The following is a 10506-nucleotide window of genomic DNA, read 5'->3' on the forward strand; positions in this document are numbered from 1 at the left end:
ATACTAAGTTTCAGCAAACTTTGTAGAGTCAATTTGGCCAAAATATGAGAAAGTACTGCTGTATTCCGTGACGTCCTAATGACAATCACATGCAAAGACTTCGGCACCAAATTTAGAAATTTATCTTTGACCTTCGTTTTCTCTTCTATGAACAAACCTACGATAATGAAATCAATGACAGTAGAGTTTTCAAAAAATAATTTACCAGTCTATATTGATTCGCTGTTTCGCTTTAGTGTCCCTCTAAGAGCCGGAAAAGTATGCTATGGATTAGGCAAAATACCACACACATTTAAAACTTGTACTGAGCAGTAAACGTCGGCTAAATGAAACAAAAGCCCAAATAAAGTTTAACAACAAAATTGCAACACGTTTACACAAGTAATATGAGAAACGACAAAATTTACAAAGCAGTGGTTGAACGACTTTCACAAAATAACAATTCCCAGACTTAATGAAGGCAACAAACAATGAAGCCAAAGGAAGCTTGGGGATGTTATTATTAGTTTTTAGAATGAATTAAGTTTTTAAAAAAAACATGGGTAATTTGAAGCATAATTTGAATGTTTCATCAACTTTAATGCATTTCCATTTATGCCACAATTATTACACTACAGCTAAAACAAATAATGTCTCCAATGCTTTTCTTGGCTTCACTGTTTGTTGGTTTCGTGAAGAAACAAGCCCCTCGAGCCTTTCCCCTGTTTTCGTTCCCAGACTGGAGTCACACGTCACGCATTGCGCCGGGCTTACTGAGAGTATATATTCACACACCGATTAATCCTTTGTGGCACAATGTCCATGCAGTTCCCAAATCTGGCTTCACCGCGCTGAGCCCAGATTTATTTAACAGAAAACATGACAGGAAAGCAACTGCGGCACTATTATGCGAGCACCATAACCAACCCACAGCGAAGCTTCAACGCAAAATCCCGATAGTTAAGACTATGATCATCTCATAGCTGCAAAATGGACAAGGAAAATATTCAGATGTATGCACACACACGCACACAGAATAAAGAAAAGTATAGATGACACGCTTGCCAAAGGCAATCAAAGGATTTCCTCAATGACGATAAGGAGCCAGAGCGACGTAAACCTCGTTGCTAGGAGAGACTACTGCTAGCACTGCCTGTAGAGCCTACAGCAACAAGCTGGCCAGGGGTTATGATCGCAAAATGCATCCTGTTTGCACATGCACACAATCGGTCTTCATAGACAGTAACAGGCTTGGGAGTGCTGTCATCTTGGAAAAATGCGCGAGAGGAGGACAATGCTCTTCTCGCGGCCACGGTCGGCAGAACCTGCAGGGCATAGAATACCTAAATGTCAGCATGAGGTCAACGAAAGGCCTCACATAGTGAAACCTCATTATAACAAAGTCGCATTTGATATGAAAATGGCTTCGTTATATCCGAATATTGGTTATAAACGTATATTCAGAACAGTGTATCAATGGCAATCCTATTCTTCACTCGCTTCGTTATAAATAGGGCTCCGTGTTTTCAGATAAATCCGAAGAAATTCGATAAAGACTCGCCGGTAAAATTTTTGACAATTCGGATTTATGCGATAAGCTGCCATTTTAATGGCCAATATGACCCTGTTCCGTTCTTTATCGAAAATGAATGTTCAAAGCAGTCACTGATACAACGGCCGGTTTGGCCGATATAAACTTTACCTCACGTCAAAAGTATCTCGTAGACCACAGCCATCGTACATTTAACAAAGGGCTAGTCGCTCATGAAGCGAGAGATGTTGTTTTATGTAGGGCCCTCGGGAGCGTGACAGACGACATCAAATATCCGTCGGACCTTGTACAGCATGCATGCGTCTATTACAACAAGCTTTCAGGTTGTAATACATGCAAATGTAGGTGTTTTGCATTCAAGTATTTGTGCTGGTGTGAGTATGTGTTCGTGCATTCAAACTTCCAGACAACCAAAATACGCTTCGTGTGGTGTGATGTTTTCGTGTTCAGATATCGCTTCATTTAAGACATTCAGGTATTTAAAATAACGCAAAATTAAACTCCAAATTTCGTAGAATTGGGGATTTATGAAAAATGAACTCAAATGGTGAATTTCCACTAAAAAAATAAACTCCGAAAAACACCGTCCAAATTAAAAAAAAAAACTGAAAACACAGAGCCCTATTTATAACCGATAATTTGTTATATCTGCATTCGTTATGCAGATGTTTCACAGTACAGGGCAATAATGTGGAAAAAGCTGGGCATGAAAAAAGGTACACTAGGTCCTTTTAAAAAAGATTGTTTATGCTAAAGACAGAGAAAAAAATAGATAAACTACATCAGCCTGTACGGGCTCTTTCACCCACCATTCCTAAATGCATGCCACACATGTCGTGCATGAAGTCACAGTTACACGGCATAGAAAACAAAGACGAGAAAAAAAAAACTGCAGAGCCAGTTAGCAAGTTCAGTGCATTCAATCACGAGTGAAACTTTCAAAATTAACGCTTAGAACATTGCGAGAAATAGGATGCCACAAAATGACAAAAGATAGTACTGACCTTCAACTATTTGAGAATACAAGCACAAGAAATTATGGGGTAAGGAGGGGAGGGGGGGGAGGAAAGATAACAATGCTTCAGTGTCTGCATGCCAATTTGGGAACACAAAACAATGCATTGTTAAAAAGATACACAAGAATTCACACACGATGCTCATACTCTAACAAATACAACACTTCACAAACTAGCAACTCTTGCTTTAAGGCTACCTTCTTTTCCGGCACTTTTATTGTTTCAAGCAACTTAGCGATGTTTACAAAGTGACATAGGTCTGTTATGCATGTTTTGCAGTTGACGTAGGAGATGAAAATATGCATTCCACCTTCAACAGCATTTTTGGCAGGAAGAAGCAAAAGAACACGGAGCATGTTGAATCTAATTAAGAACTCTGAAGTTCATGCATGTCTTGTTCCAAGAACAAGCACACTCACTTAGTTGATTTAAATTTTCCTGTCAAAAAGCTGTTCAACCCTTCAATGCACTTTGTACACAATTGTCTACACGACTTCTTTTTGCCAACAGTGTCGACTGGTGGCTAAGAACATACATTAAGTTTTGGATGCACGGAACCTCCTGCTTAATAAGTGTGTCTCCATTTAACTTCATTTTCCTGTGTATTGCTGCACGTGGTCACTTTGCTGAAGGCACTACCATGTTTGACGAGTCGTTCAATGTGCTGCTTTCCACGAGCTGTGTGAAAGGTACCATATTTGCTTGCTCAAAGTGAACATAAGTGAAATTGCACTACATTTCTAGCCTGAGAATTCATTCTATTTATGCAAAAGCAGAGCATGAATGACTTCAGGATAAATAGGTAGAGTAAATGCTCGTTAATTCGACCCTTGTTAATTCGGAAAATCCGGACGCGTTCCCTGGTCCCGGCCAGCATAAGCATTGTGTAATAACATCAAACTCTCGTTAATTCGGTCACATTTGGCCGCAGCCTGGTTAATACGGATGATCCTCGAAGCGTGCCAAGCGCAAAGCGCCACAAATGGGCGAAAACAGCGTTCGCATGGTACCGAAACGAGGCATTGCTGTCCGCATCGCTATCTTCGTCAGTTAGTGACCACGGTTTTGGCAACATGCAGAACCGGCACTTGGCAGCTGTGCTTTAACCTGATGCAATGTGCATGCAACATCATGAAAGTGAAACGTGGTGGAAGCTGCTGAAGGTGAAGAGCTGTCAGCCGCGGTCAGTATGCTGGCATAAAACTCGTTTGCAACATCACGATGGACGAACTATCAGTTGCCGGCTATTTTGCCAGCGAAAAAACTATCATCACATGCGCGTGGTGGTGTTGGCGATACGTAGTAGGGAAGGGGTGCAGAGCATGGCTTTTGTGACACATGCTACTCAGTAAGGAAAGCAGAATAAATGTGCACATGATTCTGGCTCCTTCCTGTATGGTGTTGTGACAGGTGATAGCGAGCTTTTGTATTTACATGCAACAAATTAAGGGTATAACAAATCTGTAGGTAGACAACTGGATCATGATGTAGCTAAGACGCAGTCCCAGCTTGGGTTTCTGGCTTACTGGTTTTTTCCGGTGAACTTTCCATACACAGACTTTCACATAGTAAGAAACTCGTGTGCTCTAATGAGTATTAAAAGCAAGTGCAACATTTTCTTTGGGCAGCGAGAAATGCGTGAATCCAATGTGATGGCGGTGTTTCCCTATCACTGCTTTTGTCTCCCTAAAAAGCCAACGGGACGTAACTACACATGAGCATTTACTGAAGAACACTAAAAATGTAATATTAGATGGACGCAGTAGTGCTTTAGTCATACATACACTGCAATGATTGCTTGCGCAAAATTAATGCCGTACATTCTTTGGGGGGCAATATGAAAACGGCTATATTTGGTTACAAAATTTTCCGCGCCTCTTTCAGCTTTGGCTATGTTTCGGCTACAAAACCTCCCAATTTTGACTGCCGCTTCGCGGGTCCTGGCAACACTGCATTGCACCATATGGGCAGGGCACAACGTGGAGACTACAGGACAACGACATCCATAGAAGCGCCGCGACTAAATACCTGGGTGTTCGGCTGACAGCGGGTGCAGACTACATCTCTGCACATGAGAAGGAGCTGAGGGCGAGAGCGGCCCGATACAAGGGGATTCTGTGCCGGAGAGCGCTGTGATCGTACAACCGGTATGAAGTCATGCGAGCGCTATGGAAGATGGTGGCAGTGCCGGGCCTCACGTACGCGAATGCTGTGCTCTGCCTCTCCACTGGCGTTCGGGAGTTTTTGGAGAGGCGCCAGAGAGAAATAGGAAGGCTAGCACTGGGCGTACACAAGCACACACCAGTGGAGGCCATACAAGGGGAGATGGGCTGGTCTTCCTTCACGGCGAGGGAGGCAGTGGCCAAGGCAGGGTGTGAGAACCGGCTGGTGAGGCTCCCTGAACAGAATGTGGCCCGCAGGATGCTCGTCCACACCATCTTCGCCGGTAGGTCTACGAGATGGACCAGACGCACAGCTGCTCTACGCCGACGTTTCGGGTTGCCGGCAGTGTGTTTGGAGAGAGCAAACGAGGAGGGGAAGACTAAACCCAGAGAGGGAGTGCGGCTCAAAGTCCGCGAGGTAGAAACCACCGCATGGCGGGACTCGGCCGCGACAAACCTGAAATAAGCACAGAAAGGATATACGACAACTCGAAGGGAAGTGCTTTGCTGGCAGAGGCGAGGGCGGGTGTGCTGCGGACGCGACTCTGGAGAGTGCGATTCACAGAGGGTCTCACGAAAACATGCGCCCTCTGTGAGGGATCGGACAAAACGCTCGGCCATGTCGTCCTCGAGTGCTGCGAGATTCATCCGCCGGCCGGCACAGCGGCGCTGCCCATCGCGCTTGGCTTCGGTGTAGAGGGCGGAGAGCTGCGGAAGGTGGTGGAAGTGACGAAGAGGTGCCTTGAGTACTGGTGGCGGCGCGGAGCACTACATGCTTAGTGGCAGCTTGTTAGCCAGTTTAGCGACCCTTTTTTTTTGTGTGTGTGCGCGTGTTTTTTCCTTGGTCACGCCGGTTTTGGACACCAAACTACGGCGACCCGTTAAAAAGGGCGAGACCACCAACATCATCATCATCATCAAGCTGCCGGGAATGGAAATTCCTTCGTTATATCGGGAACTTCGTGAAATCGGGTTTCGTACGTGAGATACAGTTTTAACTGGACAAGCCCGAGTATGGACCGGCGTTGAATGGGCACTGCTGATTAACTTTTCAGCCAAGTTCTACACCAGCGAGGTAGCGGGTTGTGTGGTACGGGCTTCAAGACGCTGAAACCAGCGGCAAGGCCGACACCTCCACCGCGTCAAAAGAGCTCTCACCTGGGAATTTCTCGGCGCATACTCCCCGGAACGCGCTTACCTCAAAAATTACAGGTCGTAGAGTGTGGATATTGCTTAAGTGTCAAGATCAGACCGTTCACCGCGACAAAGGATGTGGTGCGCGCTCCGAGCGGTGGACTCCTCGGTGGATCTTTGTACTCCTCAAGCGCAGCGCACTGGAATCTCGGTGGTCGCAGCTGCCACAACGCCAAACAAACGACGCTGCAGGGTGCAAAACGTGCGCGCACGTTCACTGCGTTCACATTCGGCATGTTTGAACAAAGATGCCACATCGGAAGGGTGAAGGAGGCAGCGTAAAATACACAAACGAAGGCATGAAAACACAAAGAAACGGTGCTATTTCTGTTTGTTTCGTTAACTTCGCCTGTGTATTTAGCGCCGCCTTCTTTAAGAAGATGCTACGGCCCTGCGCTGCAACGTCGACCCACAGCACAAAACTCCAGAAGGAACAACGAACAACAACGCGTAGATCAGGCGATGACGGTATCCTTGGCGTTTCCGCCGATGCGCCGCGTTCTGACAGCGCCTGAACAGGCTAAGCAAGAGACGACTTGTGTACAGAAAACGGGGGAACGTCTAGCATAACTTCTTAGTTAGAATTTAATAATAGTGCGAGATTTTGGTAGGAAGCCTACACGCGCGCGCGATAGTGCAGTCGCGCATGCGTTTTGGTGGTGTCAGAAAAAAATGGCAGCGGCGGCAGCGCGAAATATGAAGATTGCTTCGATGGCTCGTCACAAGTTTATCTAGCGGTCACAGCTTCGTGGAACGCGCGACATTCTGAGGCGCGCGCATCATTTTCGGGGTGAATATGCGTGCTTTCCGAAAGAATGGGTAAGCGAATTTCGATGTGCGGTCATCCGAAAAGTCTCAGGTGAGCTTGCACATGACACGAGGAGTTTTCACAGCCGCATGCTCGTGGCGTGTTGAGGTAACACGCGAACCAGCAAAACTTAGTAGAATTCAATTTATGCCGGTCAGGTAATCCTCTGCATCGTGTATATGACACAATTTACCTCATTGTGATTGCCAGATAAATAAGCTTCGAGATAATAAACATATCACACAAACGAAAATAATCTGAGGGCATCGACAGGCTTCAGCCTTTTCTTTTTGTTGTGCGTGTGTGTGATCATATGGCTGCAAATATCGGACAAGGGCGCTTAGTGAACGGCTTAAGTAACATTAATGTTTTTCGTTACGTGGACGATTACTTGATCTTTTGTAGTGGTGACGAATTTGAATCCATGGTTACCTCAGGACCGAACAATTTGAATTAAGTTGAGGAGGGCTGAACTTTACTATGAAGAATTGCCTATGATGCATACCGCGTGATCTGGCAGTATTCTGCTGTATCTTCAAAACCACTATCTTCTCGTTGAAGCATTCTGAGGTTGTAAGAGGAATTGCCATGTCATGCCTTCAGGCTTCTCTCACTAAATAATCTGTGCACAGAGTGAGTGCCACCTTTAACAATGGGAGAAAATTCTCTTGCTATTATATCACGCGACTGCTGTTACTTCAGATGTCAGCACGGTCCGCCCTTCTGATATGAATGCAAGTAAATGCTTGTGGCTAGTTCTGCCATGAGTAGTACTTCAACAGATTACATATAGATTGTGTGTCCAGGAATTATGTCTGCGGAACTATGAACATTGGTTTATATTAGTATTATCTACAGTGGGGTCCCCTGCTAAAGGCAACACGAGCGTAGAGCATCTCCATGTGTGACCCTTTGATAAGCATACTTTTCTTCTTAGCCAAGCTTAACAAGGAACAAAATGATGCTACGACTACGCGCACATTGTGTCTGTCACGTTCATTTCGTCCCTTGTTAATGTTTTTTGTGCTAATCATGGACTACCAAATAGCTTAAACACGCACATTTCTAAGTGTACGATTGCCATGGTTTTGCAGCAGATAAATTCTGGTGCAAATCACTTCTGTGAAATCCCGCAATGTGGTGGCAGGGTTAAGAGAGGGAAATTGACAACCGCTTAATTGTAGCATAAAGCCTTTATTTCTGAAAAATTCGTATGGATTTCTCTGTGGCTTCGTTCTACAAACACCCAGGGTGGTTGTCAATTTCCATTTCTTAACCCTTCCGCCACCTTGCTGGATTCCGAAGAACTGATTTGCAATATGTGCCCATGTGCTTCGAGTTCTAGATGTATTCGCCCTCGCGCTGCCAATTGCTAGCTTCCTGGCTAGTTCACTTGTTAGAGCAACCGCCTCGGAAAGGCGTTGGTGCCAGGTTTGGTCCCCGGACCAGGACGAATTTTTTGGCAGCTAAGAGGCTTTATTTCTGAGAAATCTGTATGAATTTCTGTGTGGCTTCGTGCTACAAATGGGTGGTTGTCAATTTCCCTTTCATAACCTCTGGTTGGTGGCCCTTGCACCTTTCTGCACGCCTGTGCAGTTCATTTGCATAGATTTGGCTGTCACTTCCTGCCAGAACGCCAGTAAAGTGGGAGCTGCGCATTAGCATGTCCCTTTTAACAGTAAACTGCACTGTACAGCACTAAATCTAATGCAATATAGGCCGAGAAATTGTTGGAACCACTACAGGTTGTTCAGGAAGTGGCACAACTGTTTTGCCAGCAGCAGATTGTACTTGTGATTTGCGAATGGGCATGCAAAAAGCTATTGCAGCACACAGTGCTCATGTGCTTATAGGTCACTTAAGTAAGGGCACTCTCATTGACACATGTCATGTAATTGTACGATTCCCATGAAAGTTTTCTCGCGCATTGGTTCTGGCTACAAAAGCACCAGATGGCTGTTTTTTGTCATCTGAACTTTGCACGTGAGCATTAATGCATCCTTTTTTTTGTGGGAGCAGCCATGTTGGCATAGCAATAAGCAGTATACACTTTGCTTATCCTTCATTGTTTCCGAAACACATTATCATTGTGTCAGAATTTCTGATTGACCGAACAATCTTCTATACTATATTAATTTTGGTGTTGTATATTTGTATTTTAAAAACTTGGAAAGAAATTAGAGATGCAGATTGAGAGGATAAAGTCTTGCAGTGCTTCACACATATGCAATTCCAAAATAGCACTGCACAATAACACAGCTTAATCAGGCTTGCCCTAAAGGACATTGTACAATCACTGGCGCTCGTGCATCATTTATCTTATCGCACTGTACTAGAACTTTTCATTAGAACCAAGATGTCATAATGACATGATTGGCAGTAAGTGGACCAGGTCTCTGGATCTCTGCATGCCGTCATGCCATTTTAGTGATAAGTGTTTCTTCATCACAGATATGCAGCCTCTCATGGATAAAGAGCCTGTGTTCTTTCTGTGACACCAAGAAGCTGGCGTTCTTGCATTGCTCAGCTATGTGGTGATTTCATAGGCTGTGATTGAACAAGCTGTGCAGAAAAAAAAAAAGTAGCTGTTAACTACGCAGCTAACACTCGTGGTCTCAAATCATTGGCGCTCGCTGACACGTGATAGATTCTTTAAGGGTCATGTGGTTTCCATGTGAATGCGGTTGCATACATTTGAACAAGCATGCAGCCATGCTTTCTCAAATGTGTACACTTGCATCATGAAATTTCTTTGTGCTCTTTCTATGTTTTATGTCTGCATGTTAGAATTGTGCTGCTTGCATGTTTTCAACTGTCCTTGTTCTGAAAAGCAGCATTCTTTCCCCGTGCCTCTTAAAAAACCATAGTCCATGCTTTGCGTTTTCATTGCCTTCGCCATCGTTCCACAATGATGGACTTTCCGTGAGGGTTTAGTACAAGCCCAGTATCGCTGCATCAAATAAGTAGGCACTGCGTAGCTGTAGCCATCGCTGGGTCCGAATGAGTAGTGCGCACTATCAATTCAAAACTATCTTGCAGGACTGGTAATTCCCGACATTTCTTTCTAGCAGCCTCTGAAGTTTTTCGGTGAATCAGGTGAACTTCGTTCATCCATTGTTAAACATTGCAATACTTCAGATGTCTTTGCTGTAATCTGCTTTCTCCTGTAAGTGCGGCATCAAATCATTGGCTCAAATCAAAGGTTAAAATCCTTTGATTTTCTGTAGGACAGTGACGTTTTATTGAGCGAACCTTTTTCTGCGAATGCTTTCACAGCCACTGTTATGATCGCCATAAAAAGAAAGAAGGTTATTTCAAAGTGCAGGTGTCACTAGAGTGCATGTCATCACATGCTTCAGTGAGTATAGGATGCGGTGCCTCTCAGCACAGTTCAGCTGTTGTGCGATGGAAGGAGGGAGTCAGTGCGCTGGTGCATCTGTGCCGTAGTTGTCTGCGCGGTCCCAGCGGCAAGCTGCGTCGGACCATCCTCGAGATGTCACTCAACTTGCTAATGAGCTAAAGTGGAAACGTGAGTATGAGCACGCACAGTGGCAGGCTAAAACAAGTGAAGAACAGGAACTTCGGCGAGCTTAACGTCGAGAGAAGGATGCAGAGAGATGACAGCGATGAGCTTTAGAGGCAGCAGCGGACGCCTCGCCTCCGAAGACAGCTTTGGGAACTGACGAAAGGACTAGTGAGTGCTCAGTGTATACGGAACGTTCGACTAGCCATATCGTTCAGTTGGCAAACTGCTTAGCTTTCAGTTGCCTAACCAGGCCTAGCCAAGCCAGCGTT

This window comes from Rhipicephalus sanguineus, chromosome 10 (genome assembly GCF_013339695.2).
Source record: "Rhipicephalus sanguineus isolate Rsan-2018 chromosome 10, BIME_Rsan_1.4, whole genome shotgun sequence".
Lineage (NCBI taxonomy): Eukaryota > Metazoa > Arthropoda > Arachnida > Ixodida > Ixodidae > Rhipicephalus > Rhipicephalus sanguineus.